Source organism: Lathamus discolor, chromosome 3, assembly GCF_037157495.1.
Source record: "Lathamus discolor isolate bLatDis1 chromosome 3, bLatDis1.hap1, whole genome shotgun sequence".
NCBI lineage: Eukaryota > Metazoa > Chordata > Aves > Psittaciformes > Psittacidae > Lathamus > Lathamus discolor.
In genome coordinates, this window is record NC_088886.1 from 148,324,465 (window position 1) to 148,350,198 (window position 25,734).

A 25,734-nucleotide genomic window follows, 5' to 3' on the forward strand; every position below is an offset into this window, starting at 1 on the left:
TAAATTATTCACTTCATGAATGGTTCTGATGAGTTACTCAAGGCATAAAGCTGCACTATGCGGTGCTGAAGTGCTCAAGAACACGTTTTTGTCTTTTTAAACAAAGAGACCACCACTGTATCTCATGTTGTAATTTCTATTGGTAGCTTTTAATGCACACCAATGTTTTTACCCAGCCTTTTTATCTGACCTCTGCACTTGCAATAAATGCAGTTACAACCCAGGCATTACACTGTTATCCCAGGCTAGACCTCCAGGGAGCCAGGAAACAAGCAAAAACTCTCTAATCCTGAACCTATATTCCTGCAGGGAGCTCTGCATGGGCTCAAACCTTGATGGACACATGCAACCTGCTCCTCTTCCACTTCAACACAGCAGCATCCAAAATCCCTTCCAGAAACAGCCTCAGGAAATTTCCTCAGGCTTTAGCAACCAAGGCAGAAGTTGGAACTAGATGGTCTTAAGGTCCTTTCCAACCCAAGCCATTCTATGATTTTATGAACTGTGAAGCAGCAGCCCTATAAATGCACTAAGCAGTGGATGAAGACAGAAGTGGAGCATGACCACTGGCCTAACATGATGAAATGGACTAGGAAAAGCTAAGTTTTCAGCGTATTCCTTGAATATCCTAGACGTTTCAGGTTCATTATCCATTTAACTTCGTTAACATCAACAGGCCATGAAAATTTGGGCTGCTCAGCCTGTTTTCCTCTGAAAGTCCTGTGAAGGTCCCGGTTGGACGGTGCTTGGAGCAACCTCCTCCAGTGGAAAGTGTCCCTGCCCATGGCAGGGGGCTGGAACTGGGTGAGCTTTAAGATCCCTTCCACCACAAACCAGTCTGGGGTTCTATAATTAACAATATCTATTTAGCATTGTCCCTATAATATCTACATAGATCAGGTAGAAAACAAATTTCTCAACCTCTAAGTAGCCAAAACTGATGAGGCTGGAAAGGAATATTGGATAAGGCATTTGATAGACAGGAAAAAACAGTGCTGGTTTTAAGAACCTGTTAAAGAGTTTTCAGGAGATGAAGCTCCCCTGCAAAGAGCTGGGCCTGCAGGCAATCCCATCTCATTATTTGATATACACACCTAACAATCTACTAAACCATCCCTCTTTATTTCCTCCCATTTCTAGCTTTAGACAGTCAAACATCCTAGCTGCACCAGTCAAACTGAGTCCTTCTTTGGCTTAGTAAATTCTAGCACTCATAAGCCATTATATCCTATCTCAGGCACAGCAGGGTTAACACTGAGCTCTCACATTTTCTTCAAATCATGGGCGAAACCTTCCAGAATCCTGATTTGTATGACCTTTCTTTTGTGAGATCTCTCCTATTTCACAGAATCATAGAATAGTTTGGGTTAGAAAGGACCTCAATATCATCCAGTTCCAACCCCCCCTGTCAGGCAGGGACACCTCACACTAAACCATCCCACCCAAGGCTTCATCCAACCTGGCCTTGAACACCGCCAGGGATGGAGCACTCACAACCTCCCTGGGCAACCCATTCCAGTGCCTCACCACCCTAACAGGAAAGAATTTCCTCCTTAGATCCAATCTAAACTTCCCGTTTCAGTTTGAACCCGTTACCCCTTGTCCTGTCACCACAGTCCCTAATGAAGAGTCCCTCCCCAGCATCCCTATAGGCCCCCTTCAGGTACTGGAAGGCTGCTCTGAGGTCTCCACGCAGCCTTCTCTTCTCCAGGCTGAACAGCCCCAACTTCCTCAGCCTGTCTTCATACGGGAGGTGCTCCAGTCCCCTGATCATCCTCGTGGCCTCCTCTGGACTTGTTCCAACAGTTCCATGTCCTTTTTATGTATTGGTATCTCACTACTAATTAGGTGCCAGATCTTGAGCACTTTAATTAAAGTGTTTTTTTCCCCTTACTGCTCCAAGACCTGAACTCTAACTCAGCATATAGAACATATAAGGACATTGTCATCTTCAATCATCTGAAACCATCCAATACTGCAAACTCCCATCTAACATGCTGCCCACTTTTATAGCACTCTTTCAACACTACCACCAACCAAGCTTCTTCCATCCCTTAAGGACAAGTATTGCAGTTAAATCTGTATTATTTTTGCTATTGATGTTGCAGAAGTTCACTTTTTCAAATCAGTCTTATTTCCTCTGTACATCTTAAAACCTGACATTTATCTTCACTCTTTTTTGTTTCATAGAATATTAGAACAGTTTGGGTTGGAAGGGACCTTAAAGCTCATCCAGTTCCAATCCCTGCCACGGGCAGGGACAACTTCCACCAGAGCAGCTTGTCCAAGCTCTGTCCAACCTGGCTGAAAAATGTGCAGAACAGATATAAAGGGGACAAAATAATAATAATACAAAAGCCTTTTCAATCTCATCAGTTTTCCTAATTTTATTAGAATAAATAATTCTATTAGAATAATTCTCATAAATCTAATTCTAATAATTCTAATAATAATTATATTAGAATAATTCTAACATTAAAATAAATAATTCAGGGTACATTCACCCACACTGAATATCAAAGTTTTTTACGGGAAACTTATCTCCTTGTGAAACATATTTTTCCTCACTGGAAGGTGTGTAGCAGATGAAAAAAGTCAGGTTTAGTCTTTTGCTATTTAGGTACAAATCTACACTTTGTACAGTGAGGAATGACCCACCTTAGATACAGAGTTAGCATACCCCCACACACACACACTTATAGGATGGTGTGCATGTTTGATTAGTCCAAACGATGACACATTAAGGTTTAGAATATAAAGTGTGCGTTTAGTAATGCTTGGTATATATATTGTGATATGTCACTTCCCTGTCTCTCCAGCACCACATTTCTTACCAGAGAATCATAGAATCCTGGAATGGTTTGGGTTGGAAGGCACCTTAAAGCTCATCCAGCTCCAACCCTGGATGAGAGCCACGGGCAGGGACCCCTTCCACTGGAGCAGCTTGCTCCAAGCCCCTGTGTCCAACCTGGTCCTTCTTCACAGGACTTTCAGGGGAAAGCCATTACATGGAAGGCAGGTTCCTCAGCAGCCAGGTGCCTTTCACCATCCCTAATGCTGCAGGGGCTTTAGCTGCTTTCTGCAAACCCAAGGAGGAAGACTCAGTGCACCATGAGCTTCACAAGTGTTTCTGGAGCTGGGTTAGCCTAAATCTACCACCCCATTTCTGGCAAGTTCACCAGGCAAGCAGCAGTCTTGCCACTTTAGAGGTTTGGAAAACAAGCGTTTCAGCCAGCTCAAGCTGCTGTGGGAATGTTATGAAGCTGAATCTGGGAATGCGAAGAGGGAAAGCAATGGGTTGGGGTTGGCAAGTCTACGACTTCTGGTGTGTTGCCACAAGGGGACAAAAGTAGAGCACTGGGACTGAGCCTGCCATGGACCTCTCACTCCTATTCACCTTCACCATCACATACGGTCTCTCATCATCACTGCAGCTGCCTTGTCATTGCCGTCAGGCACTAATACCCACCTGGACATCATGTTTCCTTCTGCTTCTTCTTGCAAGCTCTCATGCTCATCTCTTCTTAGACAGGACACCACACTCCTTAAAACTAGTGCTTGCAAACCGCATTCAACAGCTCCTGGAAACCAAGTGTAACATAAATTAATAAATATTCCATGGAAAAGCCACATTAACTGCTTGCCCTCAAAGTGCTGTTTAGTGGCATGTCAGGCACAGCTGTGTAATCAAAGGATTACAGTGCTCCCATTGCAACGCGCCTGCAGCACCCTACCTCCTTGGTAGCTTTCCTGTCTCCCTCGCATGTAAAAACCCAATCGAGTAACCAGGATGGAGTTGTAACCATGTCTTTCAACCCGGGAAACACAAATGAACAAGGACAAATAGCCAGCGTGACTGTAAAACCCTGTTCCTGTTAGATACATGGGCAGCCCTATGTATTTTTAAGGCAATGGGTCAACAGTGCTGTGTGTAATCAGTTAATTTTAGTGAAACTGCAGTATAAGTGGAGAGATTGGTGTAATTCAGGCTGCTTTGAGATAAGGACTTGTATGAGCTTACAGATCCCTTTCCCTCCCGTGAATAGCTGCATTTAGACTCCAAACCTGGCACCACAGCTCTGTCACTAAGAACAACAGTGCACTTCACTATAAAACATAAATAAATAAGAAATACTAATTTGTGGGGAAATGGTAAAAAAAAATATCTCTCTTATTGGAAATCTACCTTGGTTTTCCATAGCACTTTGGATTCTTTCAGCTTAGCAACAAAACTCCAGCCAAAGAGAATGGTGAGAATGCACATCCCTCACTGTGCAAGGTACAGAGGAAAATAGGTGGGTTAAGGGAGGGATTGAAGCCTGGAAACAGTAATTAAGAAACCCAGTTCAAATGAGGGTACAGCTCCTGCAAACTCTATAAGCTGTTGGAAACAGGGTGATTCACATCACTCAAGTATCCAGAGTAGCACTGAGTGATTTAATAGCACATTTCCTTGGAGTTCCTGGTTGTAGGATATAGAGCCTTGGAAGACACAGTAACTGTAAGAGTAATTAAGAAAGAGAGGGAGCATATTGGCACCTGTTTAAGTCATGGCTTTCTTCACCTGAGTGGTGTATCTGTGCCGAAAGAGAAACACAGTTGGATGTTGTAACTCCCTAAATCAATATGTCACTTAGGCAGGATCAGCCCTTGAGCTATTGCCGCTAGCTTATCTCCAGAGAACGCATATCAGAACGTAATAGTAACACAGTGCTGAGTTACAACTTTGTAAGTATGTGCTCCCATGAGCCCATGAGGAAGCACTCAGTGCAGGAGAAGTTTAATAATGATTCCCTTCCTCATTGGCAGAGGGATTTGCTAAGAAATCCTGACTGGGGGGTGGAGGGATTGTAGTATCGTGGCTGGTGATACCACATGAACTTTGGAAGAGTGTGCTGCCATCCATCTCACGACTTGATCTTAAACACAAACCAATACTTGGAGAGGTACCTTCGTACTGGGACACAGTCTATAGAAACACGCACAATAATACTGAAATCACACCACCTTTGCCCACTGAAACTCCCGGTTCTCACAGAGCTCGTGGCGAACGTTGCTTAAAATACTGTTAAAATATAAGCAGCATCTTATTTGCATCTCTATGATTATGCCTATATAATTCCATCCTTGCTAATGCTGCTAATGGATTACATAACTTCATCCTTCCACTTCAACCTCATGGAATAATTCAAACACGAGAGTCTGCTTCAACCTTCTCATTTGTGCAGTTTCCAGATACCTACTTTCAGTTTAGCAAAGATAAAATCCGTTACTGTCTTCCATTGCATATGGGGAATAAAGTGCTTTGCCATGTAAATCTTCATTGTTTCACCTTATTCCTGTTACAAACCACCAAATAAAACACTCTGAATTTGAGATCAGTCCTCCTATCAAAAAATCTGAACCTTAAAACTGTTTTCTCATTGATTTCAGAGCTGCATGGTGACTGCACTTATAGACACAGGATCTAAGTAATATCTAGAAAAAAAAAGAAGGTAGTTTCACTACTAAATCTTCATACAAGTAGTTTCCTCTTCTCTGCATTCAAATTGATTTTCTCTCTTTTGGCATGTGAAGAGACAGATGAATCCTTTGACTCAATGCCCAGGAGTGAAGCAGCAGCAGCAGCAGGGAAGCTCTCAGGGCAAGAGACGTGTGACAACACTTTAATCACCGACAAAACCAAGCTTCAAGACAACCATTCCATTAGTATTTACTGTTTTGTGAGTGCCTGTACATATATATGCGTGTGTCTGTATATAAAATACATATAGCACTGTATATAAATAGCACAGATATAAATACATCTGTATAACATTATGTATGTTGTGACCTTTTATTGATGGAAATTTCCCCTTTTGCCAGAGATCAAGTAGTCCCCAGTTACTACCAAGTGCTATGCTCTTCAATTAGGCTTCTGTTTACACACGTGAGCGCATCTGATTTTGAGTTAAGCCTTAAAAATATTTACTGTTCATGAACGGTGCCAGCAAACTTTGAGTTTTAATCTGTAATCAGTTCAGCTGACTGCTCTGGGGTTTTCTAGTGGCAAAACACACAAGATACATGCTTGTTCTGTGGAGATGGTAATGATGTTTTTTGCCTGGCTAACAAACAGTTCAAGAAGTGAAACCGTTCTTGCGTTACAGGTAAGAAAATCAATAAGCAGAGAACTTCAGGCCATAGAACCATATCATAGAAATAAATACATTTCTATATCGGACAGTTTGGTAGGTGTTTAGATGCACCAGCGTAGACATACTATCCCCTCTCCTATTCACCTACAAATCTAGCTGAGTCTGGGAAAGTCAATTCACTGCAGAGCACAGCTGTAGTATTACAATGAAGCAGCACAGAAAACAGACAAAACCCAAACCTCTCTATGACACCACCAAAGTTCGGCTGGTGAATTGTTGCTTAAAAGACTCTAACCGTAAGAACCCATCGCTGAACCTTGACTGCATTCTCAGCCAAAGCATGCTACGAAGCGATTTTCAACAGCCAACAGATTGCATTTAAGAAATACCCCTCTTCACCTAAAAATATTCATCAGTGAATGGCAACATCATCCCCGGCTTCATTCTAGGTAGGATGCGCTGCTGGAATTCAACGGGTCTTTCAGGGAGAGCCGCTTTACAAGTGTCTTCTCGCCCAAACCGCCCTATAACCACAGCGATGAGCCAAGGAGCAGCTCTCCGGCGGGCAGCAAGGTCTGCCCAGCGCCGGAGATGACAGCAAGCCGCGTTGTCTTTGTCACCATTCCGCCCTCCCCGGAGCACTAACCTGCTGGGGGGCACGAACGGGGAGAAGTGCCCCCCCCCCCCCCCCGCTCACCCTGCCCGGGGGATGCTGCACCCCCAGCCCCTGGAGGAAGAGGAGGAGAGGGGGGAGAGGAAGGCTCCCGGATCCCCTTTGCTAGGGAAGCACCCCCAGGCTTCCCCCCAGGGTAACGCAGGAGCAGCCAGGGGTAGCTCCGCGCCTCCATAGAGGCTGCAGCAACGGGAGTCCCACAGCCCCGGGTCCCCCACCCGCTCTCCGCTCCGCTGTACCGAGCCGTACCGAGCCGAGCCGCTCCGCGCTGCCCGGCTGCCTGCCCAACTTCCCGCAAAGTCCCGCCGCTTCCAAACTTGGGGAGCCCAAACATCCCCGTCCCGTCCCCCCCCCCCCCCGTCCCCGGCTCCTACCTCCGCCGGCTCCGCCGTTCTCCCATCCGCGCCCGCCGCCTCCGCCGGCTCTGCCCTGCGGGAGGGGGGGATGTGGAGGAGGAGGAGGAGGAGGAGGAAGAAGAAGGGGGAGGGAGGGAGCAGCCCCGCGCCGCTCGCCGGCCGCGCTGCGCAGCCCGGGAGGCGGAGTGCTGCCGCTCGGCTCGGCCCCCCGGTTCCGCAGGGGCGGGGGGTCCCCAGCGGTGCCTCCTGGGGAGGATGAGCGGGTAGAGCCGCCCCGGTGCCTGCGGCTCTGCGGGGGACGGGGAGCGGAGCGCCCTCGGTCGCCATCGGGGTCCCGCCGGGCATCGCCCCCCGGAGCCGCTGGCTCCCGGTAGCGCAGACTGCCGCTGGGAAGGAGAAGGGCCTCTCCCGAGCGATCCTACAGGAATTCGAATTGTCCCGAGCAAACGGCGCGTAGGTGGAAGCAGCATCCCAAAGTGTGGCGGGGGCAGTCAGAGGTCAGCCCGAGGAGACAGGTTGCTGCCATCGCTTGAGCTGGGCTTTGGGGCTCCGTACCTTGCAGAGCGCACGCAGCATGTGCTGCCGTGGTCCAGTTTGAAATGGGAACAGCAAAAACACTGGCTAAAAGGTCAAAACCCTCTACTCAGCAAGTGCAAGGTTTATTCTCGGCTAAGAGGATCCTACCTGGAGTACTGCATTCGGCTCCAAGGTAACGACACAGTGGAACTGCTCTGAAGAGTCCGGAGGAGGCCACAGAGATGCTCCAGCAGAGGGCTGGAGCAGCTCTGCTCTGGAGCCAGGCTGAGAGAGCTGGGCTGGGGCAGCCTGGAGAAGAGAAGGCTCCTGAAGGGGAGACCTGAGAGCAGCTCCAGTGCCTAAAGGGGCTGCAGGAAACCTGGAGAGGGGCTTGGGACAAGGGCCTGTAGGGACAGGCCAAGGGGAATGGCTTGAACCTGCCCGAGGGGAGACTGAGCTGAGCTCTTAGGCAGAAGCTCTTCCCTGTGAGGGTGCTGAGGCGCTGGCACAGAGTGCCCAGAGAAGCTGTGGCTGCCCCATCCCTGGCAGTGCTCAAGGCCAGGTTGGACACAGGGGCTTGGAGCAAGCTGCTCCAGTGGAAGGGGTCCCTGCCCGTGGCAGGGGTTGGAGCTGGATGAGCTTTAAGGCCCCTTCCAACACAAACCACACTGGGATTCTATGATTCTACCTTGTATCCATAATCATATGTGTAAATGTATAGTTTGCTTACGAAATCATCCAGGTGATGCACACACACACCTGTTATGTAACACAGTTTCTCATGAAGGTTTAACTTGGCCCTTACTAATGGTGTCAGAAGTCGTGGCTGTGACTGCATCTGGCCATGGCTTATGTGAGTGCACTGGAGAAGGAAAACTCTTCCTATTTCCCCCCTTACACTAAATGAACCCACTGTTTGGCTTAGACCCACATGTTTAATATTCAGCAACACTATTTCTAAGAAGTTGAGGTGATGAAGCATGAGCTAAATAGGAAAGAACAATGAACACTTATTTCGGCATTTCTTTTCATGATTACGTCCACCTCTGGTTATAACTTTCAGAAGCACCTGAAACTTACACAAAGTTGTGGGAATCCGGTTTGAAGTGAAACCGTATGTAACACAATAGTAAAATGCAAACCAGAAACTTCCACGTTGCTCAGCTACAGTTAGGACCAAACAGATACAGGATTTCATGCAAGTGATTATATACCCGTAAGACCATATATAAGGTACTGACTTAAAAATCCCACAGGCTTCCTATGGTACAGTGTCTGTATATCTGATTCCCACCTAGTTCTTAGCTAAATAAATCTCACAGAATGAGACATCTGACAGGGTGAAACCTGTGAATTATGAAATATTCATGCCCAGTCAGTGTTTCTGGTCTGGGTTAAATACGCTGCCCTCGCAGGCCTTTTTAGGCCTCCTGGGATGCTCTGGGTAGCAATTAGGCTTAGCCAGATTTCTGCATAATTATACTCCCTTCCTCTTTATGTATGTGAAAAAAACAACAGATAAGCTGTCATGAAAAGATCTTCATTCCCTGGGGAAGTCTCTGTTCACGCTGCTCCTCACCAAGCATCAGCTGGAGTAAATATCTTGCTGGTGGTATCTACACATGGTAGCTCAAACTTCCAGGCACTCCATAAAGGTTGCGTCTATCCATTTCGCAGGCGCTTGCAAATTATCTTCAACACTACCTGGTGAGATGGGGCAGAAAAGACAATGTTTTATGGCACAATAAATCACTGTCCAGGAACTCATTGTATTACCGTGACCAATGACGCTCAGGAGAATAAATAGTCTAAAAAGTCTAAAAACTAAGGCTGAACTTTAATTCTCCTCATTCCAGATGTTCAAAGAGGGAAGAGAAAAGATTTCAATATAGAAATTCAAGTAAACTTTCTCTGACTAGATTGGTTTTCATACAATGAAAGCTTCTGGCCTCCACCTCTGTATATGTGATTTCTGCTGGTTGCCATGCTTACTGTGCAGTGTATAAAGGATCATCCCACTTCCAATACAAGTTTGTCTGTATTTCTTAGCTCTGAGAAGGCTTATCATAGAATCATAGAATAGTTAGGGTTGGAAAGGACCTCAAGATCATCTAGTTATCTGGTAGCAGAAAGATGGGAGACCCCTTTAGCAGTGTTGGAAAGCAGACATAAAATGGGTAGTGTAAGCATGTGAAATTTAATGACTTTTCAATGCAGGGGTGTCCTTCCTTGTTGCTCCTGACCATGGTTTGGGGCAGGAGTGGGGCACAGAGGTTTGTGGCTGGGTCTGAGAGCAGCAGAGCCGTGTGTTCATAGCCAGATTGAACTCTGGGATAAACAAATCAGATCATATACTCAAAGCACTGCTGTAATGGGATGCTAATCTGGGGAAAAAAGCTGCTCTTCCTCCTCTGTCTATTACAGCATCAGCATCTTTAGGTTATTCTCACACAGAGGAGTTAGGAATGCAGATGTTTCTGCTTTGTGCTTCCTCTCTCCCAAACTCAAAAGGCAGAGGAAGAAGTTCATTGCCCGCAAGCACTCCGGAGCCTTTTGCTTCCCACTCCTGCTGCTTTTGGGGAGCCCTTTTCCCATGACCTCCCATCATCTGGCACCACTTTCCAAAGCTTTTCTCAAGGGATGTTGCTGCAGGGTACCAGCATAAGCCCTTACATCAGACTGCAATCTCAGCAGAAGCAGCTGTGGGTTGTGACAGGAAAAGACAAAAACTTCTCCAAAACATCTCTGCCCAGCCTTGCGCCATGAACTGTGAGGAGCAAACGGACATTCCCCAAGAGAGCTCCCTGAGCATCAGCTTCAGGATTCCCCCTTTGCCCAGAAGAGCAAGGGAATAGCAGGAGCTGGAAGCAAATAACTTATAGGGTGGGGACTTCTAAATCCAGCCAGGGAGTTTCCATGCAGTGAGCCTGAAAAACCACAAGGTGATATATATGTTGTACTCAACAGTTTCAGGACTTAGACTGCTGTGCTGCTGAGCCACTCTGCTGAGCAGAGGCACAGCAAAGCCCAGTTTCACACAGACATTCCATCCTCTGGAACGCATGGTTGCTTTCTAACACAGGCTGAGGTGAGGATGTGCAACCCACAGCACCCCAACACCCGCGGTGACTATCTCAGCTCTTCTTCCAACTCTGAGGCTGGGCTCTGAGCTGAGAGTTGGTGCTAGGAGAAAATTGCAGAAGGGTTTGCTTTTCTAGCTGTAAAATTAGAAATAATCGTTAAATAATTGTTTAATTACCACGAAAAAATAAAAAAATACCCATTAAAATATGGGTCTAGTTCTCGGTGGAGTTAATGGGATATGTCTGTTTCAAAGAAATGCATTATTTTATTTTCCCCATGGTATCCTGGCAACAGAAAACACATCCCTAAAATACAGATCACTAATATCATACCTTATACATCCTTCGGCTCTTGGTAAAGGGTATATCAACCTTTTAATTGATAAGCTTACTTGTTATTTTCCCAGCTTGGTTGGGAATTACCCTTCTCGGCCTGCATATCTTGGGATTGCATCTGGGAATTCCGGCTCAGCCTTTAGTTGAGAACAATGCCTTTTTTTCCCTAGAACAGGCAAAAATTAATGCTGAAACACAGTGAGATAAATGTGTCAGAATTCGATTCCCCACAAATGCCTGTTATATTTTAATGATGCATGTGGACAGCCAGTTTCCTTTTCCCTAACGCCATCCTTTCATCCCCGACACCATCCTTTTATCGAAGTTGTATGTCCTTCAGCGCCCTAAATTATTCCTTTTTTATGTGTGATATTTATGCCCTCCAAGTACTTGTCGAAGGGTATCATTTCCCTCTTAGTCATCGTTTAGCCAAGCAATATATATTAAGTTCCTTTAATCTTCACTCATAACTCAGCCTCTTCAGACCCTTAATCATTTTTATTGCTCTTCTATGAATTTCTCCCAGTTTCTCTGCATCTCTTTGGCAATGAGGTACCCAGAATTTAATGCCTCATTTTAGGTGTGATCTCCCTGCAGCAACACAAAAGATGTTACCTCCTGCTACTTTTATCTACCACTGACTCAATAACACGTTGGAATCACGAAGTAGCCGGGAATCAATTCAAATAGATTTTAAATGGTTCGATGCTCAGAATTACCATAATGCTTTTGTGGCACCGCACGCAATGAGAAGGCTTCGAGCTGTTTGAAGCCTGCTGCTTTGGAAATACATGTGTGTGACTTCTAGGGCAGGCAAAGCTTTTAAACCTGCTGCACGCACAGCTCTGTGATTCTCCAAAGGAATATGAACAAGGAGTTATAATTTAGAAGACGAATGGAGATGGGGTTCAAATTGGCAGCAGAAATAGCTCCTGTGTGCTGACTGCCTGGGGGTTGCACACTGCTTCTCCTATCACTCTTGGATATGTGACGCCAACCAAGGGCTCGTCACAGCAACAAAACTAGGTGAGCCAGCAGCCAAGGAGCTTGACATTAGGTTGGTTCAGGCTCTTATTCAATTGTTCTGTTTGCTTTAATAAAGAAAAACATAAAGTCTTTAGAAATCGGTAACTTTAATTGGAGTTGGAGATGTCTAAGAAGCAGACAGATTATGGAAAGGTCATAGAATAATAGAATTGTTTGGGTTGGAAGGGACCTTAAAGCTCATCCGGTTCCAACCCCTGCCACGGACAGGGACCCCTTCCACTGGTGCAGCTTGCTCCAAGCCGCTGTGTCCAACCTGGCCTTGAGCACTGCCAGGGATGGGGCAGCCACAGCTTCTCTGGGCACCCTGTGCCAGCGCCTCAGCACCCTCACAGGGAAGAGCTTCTGCCTAAGAGCTCAGCTCAGTCTCCCCCCGGGCAGGTTCAAGCCATTCCCCTTGGCCTGTCCCTACAGGCCCTTGTCCCAAGCCCCTCTCCAGGTTCCCTGCAGCCCCTTTAGGCACTGGAGCTGCTCTCAGGTCTCCCCTTCAGGAGCCTTCTCTTCTCCAGGCTGCCCCAGCCCAGCTCTCTCAGCCTGGCTCCAGAGCAGAGCTGCTCCAGCCCTCGCAGCATCCCCATGTCCTCCTCCCAAGGGGACCCCAATCATCCCTCACATCTGACAGATGTTGCTGTCTGGGCAGTATTAGGGCAGGGAGGGCCAAAATCTGTAGGCCAGCATGAGGTCCCATTCTGTTATGCTTTTCCACACTCCATTTTAGCCGAAACAGTACATGGTTCAGGGAATAACATGGTCAGCAACTGCTCCCATAGGCGTGACATCACCTGTGAGGCCAATGCATGAGGTCAGCCTGCTTTTCAAAGAGGGCTTACTTGTGCAGAGGTGGTCTGTGCCATGCTTATTCCCTGAGGACCAGAGGATGGGCCCTGACCTTGTACAGCTCAAGGAGAAGAATTTCCAGGCATGCTTGTGCTAGCTTAGCCTTCATTTGAGATAGACAAATAAAGTAATATACTTGCTAGATGTTATATGGAAAAGATCAAGATAGATCAACTGTCCTTACCTTCAAAGTTATGAAAACCATTGCTACGAAGATAAATCACATACCTCCTTGCTGACATAATGATGAATGTTCTCTCCAAGTGTTATTCTCTCTGATAATTTCAGGAAAATGAATATTCCTGTTTGGTTTTGTTGCTAACTCAGGCCTCGTTACAAAGCCATTTCAATTTGCAATCATTCTTCCAGTACACCTGCAATGATAGAACTGATAAACACCTTCCTATATTATAATTCTTAATGAATTTTGGCTTTAGGAAGAATACCAGAGATGGCAGAAAGCAGAGAGATAAAATTCAGCCTCCATCATACAAGCTGAAGAAATAGCATGGGAGGGATGAATTTCATACATATATTATCTATTCTTAATGCACATTTTTCCTGTTCAGTTTCTACTCATATAGTTCGAACGCTGCTATACTTGAAGCTGTGAGGGATCTCTCAGTTTCTCCTTGTGCTGGTTTCTTCCTCTCTCCTGATGCCTAAAAGTTGAAACAGAACAGCAGAGCTTCTGCACGTAGGTAATATCTTGCTGAATCAGGCAGTTTGGTGCAAAGCCAACTCCTGTGACTCTTGTGGTCTCGCATAAGAAATTGCTCTTGTTGAATGAGCGTTGACCATTTAATATACGGTGCTCATGACTCACCATATATTTTCCAAGAGCACTTTGAGGTATTTTGATACTGTCTCTGTACTTTTACAACCTAAACATATTCCCTGGGTATTTATACAGCTCTGCATTCTTTTGCTCACACACATTTCCAGGGGTTTTATGCGGGAGTGAAGAAGGAACCTAACCATTGCAGGCAGCTCACTTAATTCAGCACAGTCCTGTCCTTTCCAGTTCACCCACCTGCAAAATGGGAATAATAAGAACTTAAGGGAGAGTATTCACATGTCTGGCTTGAGAGCTCTAATGTTAGTCTCTCCAGAAAGAAATAGCTTCTAATTCAAATGCTTTGAATGGGCTTCTAATGGAACCTGCTTCTCTCTGCTAGCAGCAAGGGAGACCAAGTTCTCAGCTCAAGCACTCCTACATCAGGCACTTCATGCCAAAAGCCAGCCACTGTGAGCATCCTTTTTCATACCTCATCCTGAAACCATTCCGATGGTCAGCTGTGGAGCAGTATCCGATCAACTCAGCAGTTTTCCACATATGCAAAGTGGAGTGGGTTGAGGGATGAAGACTTTGCATAGCCCCAGCTATCAGCAATGGTGAATGAATCAGTATTTCAACAGCACTTTGCATGTATTAAGCTCGGTGAAAGTGCTATTAATTATCAATATGGTCAGTCATTATCATTCATTAGTGGTTAGAGATAACTCAAAATCTTTGTGTTTCGGTCTCAGGATTGCAACTGTGTGATACCGAGCAAGTCACTTTGCTTCCCTTGCCCTCATTTTTCCTGTCATTAGGATATCTGCCTCATTCTTAAGTGTGATGTGAACCTTAATTAGGCTTGAAAAGCGCTTTGAGAATTGCTGGTGAAAAGTGAAATATTAATGCCAACTGTTACTATAGAGCAGATGAGACAGAGCAATAGTCTCATCCCTATTCAAAGAGGTCGGACTGGTGCCATGGAGCACTTCAATGCCTTATGACTTCTACCCAGAAATAGCCAGTTCTCCTCAAAGTGAGAGCCAAGAAGCACCACCAGGGAGTTCAGATTTGGAAAACCCATCTCTACTGCTTTTCTTCTAGTTGTGCAGAAAAACTGCCCATTGGTATGCAAAAATGGATATTAAGGCATCTAAATATCTCCCCCAGACACAAAAATGCCATTTGTGAGTGCATTTCACATAGCAGGACTGGTAGAGAAGTCAATCTTCATTTCTGAAAATCTCCTCTGCAGTGTTTAGTCTTTGTGTTGATGATATGAATTAGATCCCTATTACAAATAAGCCCCATGCCCCAGAAACTAATGTGCTTTGCTCAAGAACCAAGACTTTCTGTGTTTCATCATCATTCTCATCGTTAATGATTCCGCTTTCCTGGCACTGATGAGAAACGTTTATTTCCCTGGAGTATTTCTGGATGGAAAAATTATCACGTTAGTTGTGGGCAATTGATGCTGCGTTAACTTGCCAAGGCTATATTGCCATATTTAATCACTCCGTTTGGAAACCTGGCCACCTTCTTTCACACCTCAGGTTGCCATGATACCCTCTGGCCATTCTTAATTTATGCAGTTCATTTTTAGGCTTAAGACAGTGGCTGCCAGCTTCTGACTGCTTGAAAATAAAATAGCAAGATATAATGGGAAAATGACAGTGACATAAAAACTACCTAGAGGTTTGAGCCTGCAGTTTAAGGACTGTTGTGAATTGGAGTGGTGGAGAGAGGGGCAGATTAGCAGTGCCAGTGTAGAGAGGTGAATGGGCATGCTGGAATCTACATAGTCTTGTAAAATGCATCTGTATATGTCACTTATATCCAATGCTGGTAACACTGTCACAATGTAGGAAAAAACGCTATGCTGACAGTGAGGTGAAACTCTTGCACAGTTCCTTAAGCTCTTCTGGGGTCATTGACTGAGTTAGCACAAGTGCCCACAGTGATACAGCCACATTTCCTTATTTATATCTACCACCCTCCTTGCATCTCCCAGTTAGAAACAGAGAAATACATTATTCTAGGCTATCATCCGCAATAATTTCTTCTTCATTTCCGATGTCTCATTGCTTCTGCTGTCCATTCTGTTATAAAATCCATCTACCTTCCCCAAACTGGAAAGCCAAACTCAACATCTGCACAACGTTCTTTGTCTGCACAATGGCTTTAACCTGCCAGAACAGGGGAGACTGAGATGAGCTCTTAGGCAGAAGCTCTTCCCTGTGAGGGTGCTGAGGCGCTGGCACAGGGTGCCCAGAGAAGCTGTGGCTGCCCCATCCCTGGCAGTGCTCAAGGCCAGGTTGGACACAGGGGCTTGGAGCAAGCTGCTCCAGTGGAAGGGGTCCCTGCCCGTGGCAAGGGCTTGGAGCTGGATGAGATTCAAGGTCCCTTCCAACACAAACCCAACTGGGATTTTATGATCCTGTGAGTTATATATCCACACATAGACGCTTCTTGTTGTGATGTTGTTGTGGTTTGGCTAATGTAGCAGCATCAGCTAATGCAGATTCTCTGTGAATTTGACCACACGCTTCCCTCCACCAAAAGAAAGATACACTAATGCGCTGTCAGGCTTGAGCTCCGCCATCTGCTAAACCAGGAAACCTCGAAGTTAAATCCACTCTCAGAACCAGTGCTTGGCTGCTCTGCAGTTGCCAGCTGTAACTTTTTACTTTACTGTTTATTCTGTTAAATTTATGCCTTAGCGTGTAAAAATGTCCACAAACTATAAAAGCAAATGAGCAATGTGACAGGGGTGAGCACAGCGAGGACAGTAACTTTGAAATTATCAGATTTTGAAGGCTTAAAAATCTCAAGGCTTAACCTAACGTAAAGCCTTGGCTTTTAAATTTCAAATCTCTGTTCTCAGCACTCCAAACCTTGCAATACTCTTATTCCCTCTGACTGCACTCTCAGCACACTGGGGTATTTCTTATATTGGACTAACAAAGCACCAGAAGTTTGAGAGCTCTTTGTTGAGAATAGGTTATTGTCTCTGTTGTAGAACATAGGACAACTGGTACCAATTGTTCCGATAGGAGGTTTTAAGTCAGGACAGCTACTACATGGGGTAGTAAAATCAGGCAAAAAGCTTTGGTGCTCACTTTCACATGCTCCCACTTTCGAATTCAGCCTACATGTGAACAAAGGAAAATGCTTGGGAAATACACAGGGATGCAAAAATCACTGTATTTGATTATTTAGTTGTGGGTGACTCTTCTTTTAAGAGCGGATATAGGAGGGATCAAACTTCTGTGTCATTGACTCATTTACTAAAATGAGCTCTACACTGCATTTGCTTCCATAAACTTTCCTTCTTTGGCAGCTGCAAGTTCAGGATTTTACCCACTTGTCCAAGACTTCCAGTGATTCATACCAAGCAGCGAGACCCCTGGAAACGTGTTTCCCACTGTCATGGAGACCAAACGCAGGGATCTTTCACAGCCAGGCCAGGCCAACTGCTCCTGCCTTGCACAGATGGGCTGGAGCCATGCAGGAGGTTTGATGTGCCTGGAGACATCTGAACTGACCATGCACTTGCAGATTGCCTGTGGGCAGGATGTCTGTGCCTTCCTGGAAGTTCTCAGCTCCCTGGGCATGGGGCTGTCCTGGGACACAACCTCTGGTTCTGGTTCTTTTACCACCCAGGAACAGAACCATGGGCTAGCACAGCCACCACTATCAAACCAGCGGTGAAGCTGGTCTGGTGTATTCTGGCTGCAGCTAGCCTGCTACAATCTCAACTGGTGTACAAGCCATAGGGAAGAATGATCTAAAAGGAAAGCTGTTCGAATGAGAAAATGCAGACCTGCCTAGAAAGGCTGCACTAGCACAGTTGTTATTTTTTCTTCTGAATCAAAAAAGAAATGTCAGTCTGACCCATATGTTGGAATCCACGCAGAACCCTCAAAGACCTATATACAGGCTGGAAGAAAAGTGCCCATATGGTGTCTTCATTCATTGCAGTGCTGGTAGGCAGCAGAAATACCTCAGGGATGAATTGGAGGTGAGAAGATATTTTTAATAAGACAGACTGCAGTGATCTATAAGAGGAAATAATCATTGACCCTTTTTCACAAATATCTATGTCTCTATCTCACATACTTTCCTTTCCAGTGCTGGCAGGGAAAAATAGAAAAGAAAGCTTTCTTGTACTATAAAACACTGCGTAAATTTCCCAGTTACCGGTGTTCTACTCTATCAAGGTTACTGTTAACTTTATTAATATTCATTTTCATTTATACTCCTGCAAAGTCATTAATGTGATAAGAGTGTTATTATCTTTAGAACAATAAGTATTTATTAAAAGCATGTACAGTGAAAATTGGTAATATGATGAAGCATTATGAAGTAGAACGCAATGAATCCCTTAGGAAGACTAATAAAGATTTCTGGCTCTTCTTATTCCTCCCAACAACTTCACAGTATTAGAAAAAAAAAAAAAGCAAGATAACAGCTGAAGTCGCTTATCAGGATTTGCACTGTTCATCCCCAGTGAGAGCTGGAGGGATCCATTTCTAGACGATGATTATTGTCTGCCCTTTTAGCAAGGAACTGTCTTGCTGGTTTTGTTTAATTAAACTGCTGCTGTCTATTACTGCCTGCAAAGCACATCAAAGTATGGAATGGTGAACTTCGGAAGGCTCCCGGCAGTCACTGGGATGCTGTGAACTCCGGCTGCACCCCCTGCACTTTAACTGAAGGAGGGGAGTCTCTTTACGGGATAAAATTCCCAATTTGCATCCATTTCGCACTTTCTTCAGGGAAATAAAAGAGAAGGACACCATCAATTAAAGCACCAGCATTCCCATCGCAACTCAGACTATTTGCTTCAGTCCCACACGCATGGTGTTTGCTGAGCCTTTCCTGTTGTCCCAGTGAGTGCTTCCTCCCAGGGGACCCCACTCCAGCCAAACCTGGCGCTCCTCTTCCTCCCGCTACTGGCACTTCCCTCTCTTTCCAATTCTGTAATGACAGTTTCATTCCCGCTCTTCTTTTGTTTTGTTTTCCAGGACAAGAAGTGTTTCCCTTTCTGCTCAGCTATTTACCCAGGCTCCATGGCAGGCAGCTCCGCGAAGGTAGCGCGCTCCCAAAACACAGGCAAACAAAGAGCCGTCCTTTCCGCCCGTACACCGTGTTCCCTGCGGCTCGGCTGGAGATTTCCTCAGGCAACAAGAAGTCTCACTGCCGGGCTGCAGCTGAGCCTGGCGAGTGCTGCTCCTGGAGAAATGACAATCTGCTGCTTGCTTTCCGACTGGTCACCAGCTGAGCAATGGCCCCTGCTTCTTTCTGCTTTTAGAGAGATGAAAAGCTGACCTCTGATAAACTTTCTGGGCCAAAAACCTCTTATACTCACAGCCACTGTGTACTATAGCTTGGTCATTAGCTGATCCAGAAATTCTCTCCTTTATTCCAAGTCTCCCCTATGTCCAAATGCCAGCCCAGAAGAACATGTGAGGATAAGTGCGAGTGACACAGAATCATAGAGTCCTGGAATGGTTTGGGTTGGAAGGGACCTTAAAACTCATTCAGTCCCAACCCTCTGCCATGGGCAGGGACACCTTCCACTAGCGCAGTTGCTCCAGTCCCCATCCAACCTGGCCTTGAACACTGCCAGGGATGGGGCATACATGGTCTTGAGTTGGATGCAATCTTTCACCGAAGTAACTGAATCCTTAGAAAGATCCAACCACAGAAGTTCCACCACTAAGTCATTTTCTTTTTGTGAGTGCTTTTTTAATGCAGGGAACTCTTTTCAGTGGAGTCAAAGGCATTGTGCTCTTTCTGATTGACATCCCCATCAGCTCAGGATGTAGAGGATGAGTGATCCTGGAGTAGGATTTTCATGATGTGTGGGGCTTGTACAGTCAATATAGTATATACCTGGCCTCCAGGCTTTGTTTTCAAGGTGTACAAACATATGAAATACCATTACAGTGAAGTGTAATGCTAATGAAGTTCTGTTTTCCTCCTGTCTGGTTGGCCCAGCATGGTGCACTGATTTTATTTGTGGGTAGATTGGACCAAGGTAGAAGTATTTACTTGAACATCTGCTCATCCCACACATCTGTAAATCTTTATTTTCAGTATGTTTAGCAATGCTTTCATCACAGGAGGTAATCTAATGTCCCAACCTGCTCTTTTCCAGAGGTGTGTTATTGCCCAGAGCTTCTCAGGGTGTGCTGCTGCCCCTCAGCTCTGCTTACCCTTCCTGAGATCCCACTGCATAGCTGCTGATCCTACAGAAACTGCTGAAATGTCACTGTATCTTTTCAGCAGAGACCCTCCATTCCAGCTCTTTCAGATCACAAAGGCTTTTCGGGTGCCTGTGCTTGCAAAAAACATATAAAGTGTAGGCTCATGGGAGCTCCTGTGCTCAGAGATCTGATGGTACCCACGAGACATGGGCATCCAGAGCCATGTTTCACACCCTCCTCCCTGGATGCTACCCTTTACTTGCAGAGAATTATAATGCCTGTGCTCACAGTTCTGATCTGGAAGATGAAGAGAGGGTCAGGTATCCTGGCACACACAGTCTGGTTAGGATACAGAGCTGAGAGGAGAAAGGATGGCAAACGCTCCTCAGGCTACACTTGACATGGAACTTTGCCCTTTCAAGTCATAACTTCCAGCAGTTACAACGCCATTGTCAATACCATTCTCACATGTACCTGGAAAGCATCACTCCACTAAATATTTCCTACAGTATGTTAATTTTACTTTTAAGGTCCTGAGCAGCTTTTTCCTATTTCTGGTAGTATGCTTCCTTTACATTGGAGATGTTACTTCGGATGGTAAGAACACGAACATGATAAAACAGAGGTGAAAGAACCACAGCTAAAGCGACAGGTTTCTTTTATGCCCCAGATGCCTTCCTTCTCTTCCTTCTCTTCTCTTCTCTTCTCTTCTCTTCTCTTCTCTTCTCTTCTCTTCTCTTCTCTTCTCTTCTCTTCTCTTCTCTTCTCTTCTCTTCTCTTCTCTTCTCTTCTCTTCTCTCCTCTCCTCTCCTCTTCTCTCCTCTTCTCTCCTCTTCTCTCCTCTTCTCTCCTCTTCTCTCCTCTTCTCTCCTCTTCTCTCCTCTTCTCTCCTCTTCTCTCCTCTTCTCTCCTCTTCTCTTCTCTTCTCTCCTCTTCTCTTCTCTTCTCTTCTCTTCTCTTCTCTTCTCTTCTCTTCTCTTCTCTTCTCTTCTCTTCTCTTCTCTTCTCTTCTCTTCTCTTCTCTTCTCTTCTCTTCTCTTCTCTTCTCTTCTCTTCTCTTCTCTTCTCTTCTCTCCATATTACACATTTAGCTTTGATCCATCCTGGTGGAATCAACAATTTCCTGTAGAAGTTCTTCTCAGTCTGAGCCCTTTTTGTGATACCAAATAAAACAGGAGGAAAAGAAGATTTGGATGATATCTATATGTGGCTGGGCTATTGATCTCACAGCCTAGGAAATGAAAAATAAGATGAAATGAGTGTGATCTTTAAATTTGATTGAGAGGAGGGGGTCAGGATGAAGCCAACGTGGAGTGCGATTCTGCAGGGACTCCAATCACTTCAGAAAATCAAGTTGTGGTGTTTGCATGAGATAAATCACAGAATCATAGAATAGTTAGGGTTGGAAAGGACGTCAAGATCATCCAGTTCCAACCCCCCTGCCATGGGCAGGGACACCTCACACTAAACCATCCCACACAAGGCTTCATCCAGCCTGGCCTTGAACACTGCCAGGGATGGAGCACTCACAACCTCCCTGGGCAACCCATTCCAGTGCCTCACCACCCTAACAGGAAAGAATTTCCTCCTTATATCCAATCTAAACTTCCCCTGTTTAAGTTTGAACCCGTTACCCCTTGTCCTGTCACTACAGTCCCTGATGAAGAGTCCCTCCCCAGCATCCCTATAGGCCCCCTTCAGGTACTGGAAGGCTGCTCTGAGGTCTCCACGCAGCCTTCTCTTCTCCAGGCTGAACAGCCCCAACTTCCTCAGCCTATTCAGCTTCTTGAACTCACTGGGGACCTGTTTTTCTCCAGAGAACACTTACAGCTCTTTTAATTTATGTTACTCATGTTACCTAGATGTTGCAGAGTGATGGCAGTGCATTCTGTGCCTGCGAGAAAGCTGGAGAGGGGCTTGGGACAAGGGCCTGTAGGGATGGGCCAAGGGGAATGGCTTGAACCTGCCCGAGGGGAGACTGAGCTGAGCTCTTAGGCAGAAGCTCTTCCCTGTGAGGGTGCTGAGGCGCTGGCACAGGGTGCCCAGAGAAGCTGTGGCTGCCCCATCCCTGCAGTGCTCAAGGCCAGGTTGGACACAGGGGCTTGGAGCAAGCTGCTCCAGTGGAAGGGGTCCCTGCCCGTGGCAGGGGTTGGAGCTGGATGAGCTTTAAGGTCCCTTCCAACACAAACCAGGCTGGGATTCTATGATTACGGCTTGCAAGGGATGATTCCTGTCTTGAACACCTCTGTTCATACTCCCCATTCACCATACTCCAGCTCTGATCCCACTTCTTTTGACTAAGGGCTTTCCCTTGGGACAGTAGAGAAGGACTTGCAGCAGGCTTTTCTCTGAACCTGCTGCAATGAAAATGTGCCTGTTTCTGGCACAAGTTCCTCATATCCAACCACCAGCTGCTCAGACCTCATCTCACCTAGAACTTGGCTTGGTGTAGCAATCATGAGGCAGACTGGTCTGAAGGGAAGAGGTGATGCCTGCCTGACGATGCGCTGGGAATTTTCACTCCCTTTTTCTACTGTAAAGCAGTCTTCCTTCCCCAGCCTACCTTTAAGACTCTAATTAGCGGCCTAATTACCACTCCCATGCTATGCCTTAGCTGACCTTTGCTGGCTCGTATTCTCACTCTGTCTTCCCTTGTCAATACAATTTTGTGCCATAGGTCTGCAAGGTCTATACTGCTTCCTTCATGCACCATGTCACTGCACTCTACTCAATGGCTATTTCTATTTCATACTCCAACAAAACTGAACTGTGAAAGGACTGTAAATTTCCAACCTCGAGAGGCTCTTCATTAACCAACAAATATCTCTCTGCACCTACTTGGTATTATCCTCCTGTTAGCTGTTTGTCACGCGACGTGCCTTCCCCCCACTCAGCTTGCTGTGTCAGTTCCACTCAGCTGACAGAGCTGCTGCTCACCACATAACTGTATGTTATCTTGTGCTTTCTGAGCCTCTGTCTTCAATATAAAAGCAACAGCACCTACTTATCCTCTCTAAATTTGGTTCAAATACTTGTGCTATCGCGCTGCTGTTACCAGATGTCAGCAAGCGTTATTTCATAGGACCACATCCCGATGCTGTCCTACAGGAATAGCTTTTTACGGCTTCAACACCACTGCTGTTGCTAATGGCATTTCCACACAAAGATGCGCTGTCCAAAATAATGAGCTACGCTTAATGCATCGATGCTCTGCTCCTGACAGTGTCCCACCAGGGTGCCTGGCAGCTGGGGTGCCTCCACAGCCCATCTGCCTCAAGTCTTGGGAACAGTTTGGGCTCCAACTCCTTTGCAGATCCTACCTGCCCCTAGGGCAAGTGGTATCACAGCTCTCTGATAGGTGCATTATTAATTTCCAAGGCACAGTGCAGCTAAAAGCCAACCACCACCCTGGGAAGTGTGTCATAAACCACATATTCCTTTCCTGCTGACATGCATTATTAAAGCCTCTCCCCTATAAATCCCACGTAGATAACACTCTCCATGGCACCTTGTAAAATCAGCAATTTCCTGCTACCAAGGAAACAAATTCTTTTTCTCAGTCCTATCTAAACTCCACCAACATGGTGACAGACACAACATTGCATCTGAGTTTGGTTTTGACAGCCTCATACATTTCTAACTCTGTCAGCAAGAATAAATGTATGAAGCTTTTCATTTTTAAGGAACTCTGGAGCAAAATGGACTTTCTGGGGCTTGCTTCACCAGACTTTATGCTGAAACATTTCCCACCATTTCCACCGCTGCATCACTGCAAGGGTGAGGTAGAATTTCAATGCCAAGGTCAAACCCACACCAAGTGCCTTTTGAACAGAGGGAGTAAGGCTGGGACTAGAAAGATAGACATCAGAGATTGCCCAAAATATGCTTTTTCACCCCCAGAACATGTCAGGATTGATCTCACTGTGTATCATACCACACACACACACACACACTCACACACCCCGAGGCACTGCTGAGGTGGGTAGAAGGAACATCTGCCTGCTGTATCCAACAGTCATCTCTTGTATAGAGGATATATATAGAGATACGAATATATACCCTTCTATAGGGTACCGTGGCATAAGAGCTTTAGATACCAGCGCATCTAACAGGAACATACCGATACTCTTCGAAGATTCTACAAAAGCCCTGTTAATGCATGAGAAGAACAAACTGCAGGATGTAGTCTTGACCATGGGTACTGTGGCCATTGCAGCCAGCCAGACCTGGAGCAAGACCTGGACAAGTCTGGGTTTTGCAGCAGCAGAGTGTTTGAGATGATGTATAAATTTTGCCTGTATTTTCTAGTTTCCTAATGCAACTGTCAATAGTTTGTTTCTATCAGATGTTGCCTTCAGTGTTTATTTGCTTTGGGTTTTTTAAACTGTGACACAAAAATACTGTTTCTTGATGATTATTATCTCAGGGAAGTTAACGTTTTCTTCCAGTTTTGAATGAGATTAAGAAATTCCAGCATTTGCCTACAAAAATGAAACTGTTATTTTCTAAATAGCTCTAACCAGCTACCAAGACATCGGAAAATAATGTCCTATTTCCATCCATCATGAGCCTATGCAGGTATACAAACATATTTCGGATTGAGGCCTATGGGATTATTCATTTCAGAAAGCTACGTAACGTCTCTCTCATGTTCATTTTTAGAGCAATCAGGAGAGTTAAGTTAGTACTTCATTGCTATGTCTCTGTTCTCTGGTGCATAGAGTGCATCTCCTGTGTATTACAAAGCTGCCCGTGAAGCATGCAGTATCAACAGACCTTACCGAGGTCCGCAAGTGAGCACAGATTTTGAATACAGACATTTCCTTTTACTTTTAAAGCTGAAATTAAATTCAAGAAGTCTTTATCTACATTATCATGTATCCAGGGATCAGCCTGAAGCCAAAATACATTTGTTTCATATTATGGGAGGGGGGAAAACAGCTTGTTCTCCAGCTCAGCAGAGACAAATCACTCAGCATAAATTCCCTGTATTAAAGCCACTGCTTCTCATTACCAATACAGAATTCCCCATAAGAAGAAAAGATACTTTCCTTTTCCTCCTCGTTCTTACAGTTCACACAAGGTGTAGCCTATGCTATTATTTCTGTTTCAATACTGAAAAGCTTAAGCAGAGAGTTACAGCAGCAAGCTCCTGTAGTGGTGAAAAGGGATGGGCTAGAGCCACTCTACATAAATATACTGGAATATCGGGGCAAAATCAGTCACCTCCAAGTCCATCCTGTCCATGAGACAGCTGCATGAATATTCGAGTAAGATCTTCAGGAAGCTGATGTACCCATTGAGAAGGGTGATGCCAAGCAGCTCATCATGTATCTATACTGGGAGTAACTGCAGTCATTGAAGAATTGTATGAGGGACTGCACTAATAGGGGAATGGCAAGATACGGTTTAACTAGCTAAAGCAAGACAGCAAGTATGCCAGGCCTAAGAGCTCACCACTCTTCAGTGCTGCTTTTCCTCAGCTAAAACTTGTAACAAACTACTCGTCTTGTGGCTGAGGAAGAAACCCAGAACCTGCATCCATCAGAAAGGACCCACAGTGTAATCCTGCCATGAGCACCAATTAAAATTCCTTCATAGGAAAATCAGCTTTGGGTTGTTTTGGGGTATTTTTTCCAGTCTGCTATTATAAATAATAGCAAGGAAAACCAAAGTTTTTCATTTGTGCAAATGCTTTGACAATGTTGTGCTTCATCCTTGCATAAATATTGCTCCTGTAACACTGCCAAGGAATGGCCTTG

General features: G+C 45.4%; 1 protein-coding gene across 2 annotated transcripts in view; it reads right to left on the reverse strand.

Moving 5' to 3' along the window:
- Positions 1–7,313, reverse strand: part of CHST15 (carbohydrate sulfotransferase 15) — a 50,443-nt gene extending 43,130 nt beyond the window's left edge. For both annotated transcript variants that reach the window (XM_065672439.1, XM_065672438.1), the window contains exons 1-2: positions 7,185–7,313; positions 3,470–3,581 (exon numbers count right to left, since the gene is read on the reverse strand). The gene's annotated coding sequence lies outside the window, so the exon portion shown is untranslated. The remainder of the gene's footprint in view (positions 1–3,469; positions 3,582–7,184) is intronic.
- Positions 7,314–25,734: the final 18,421 nt, after the last annotated feature.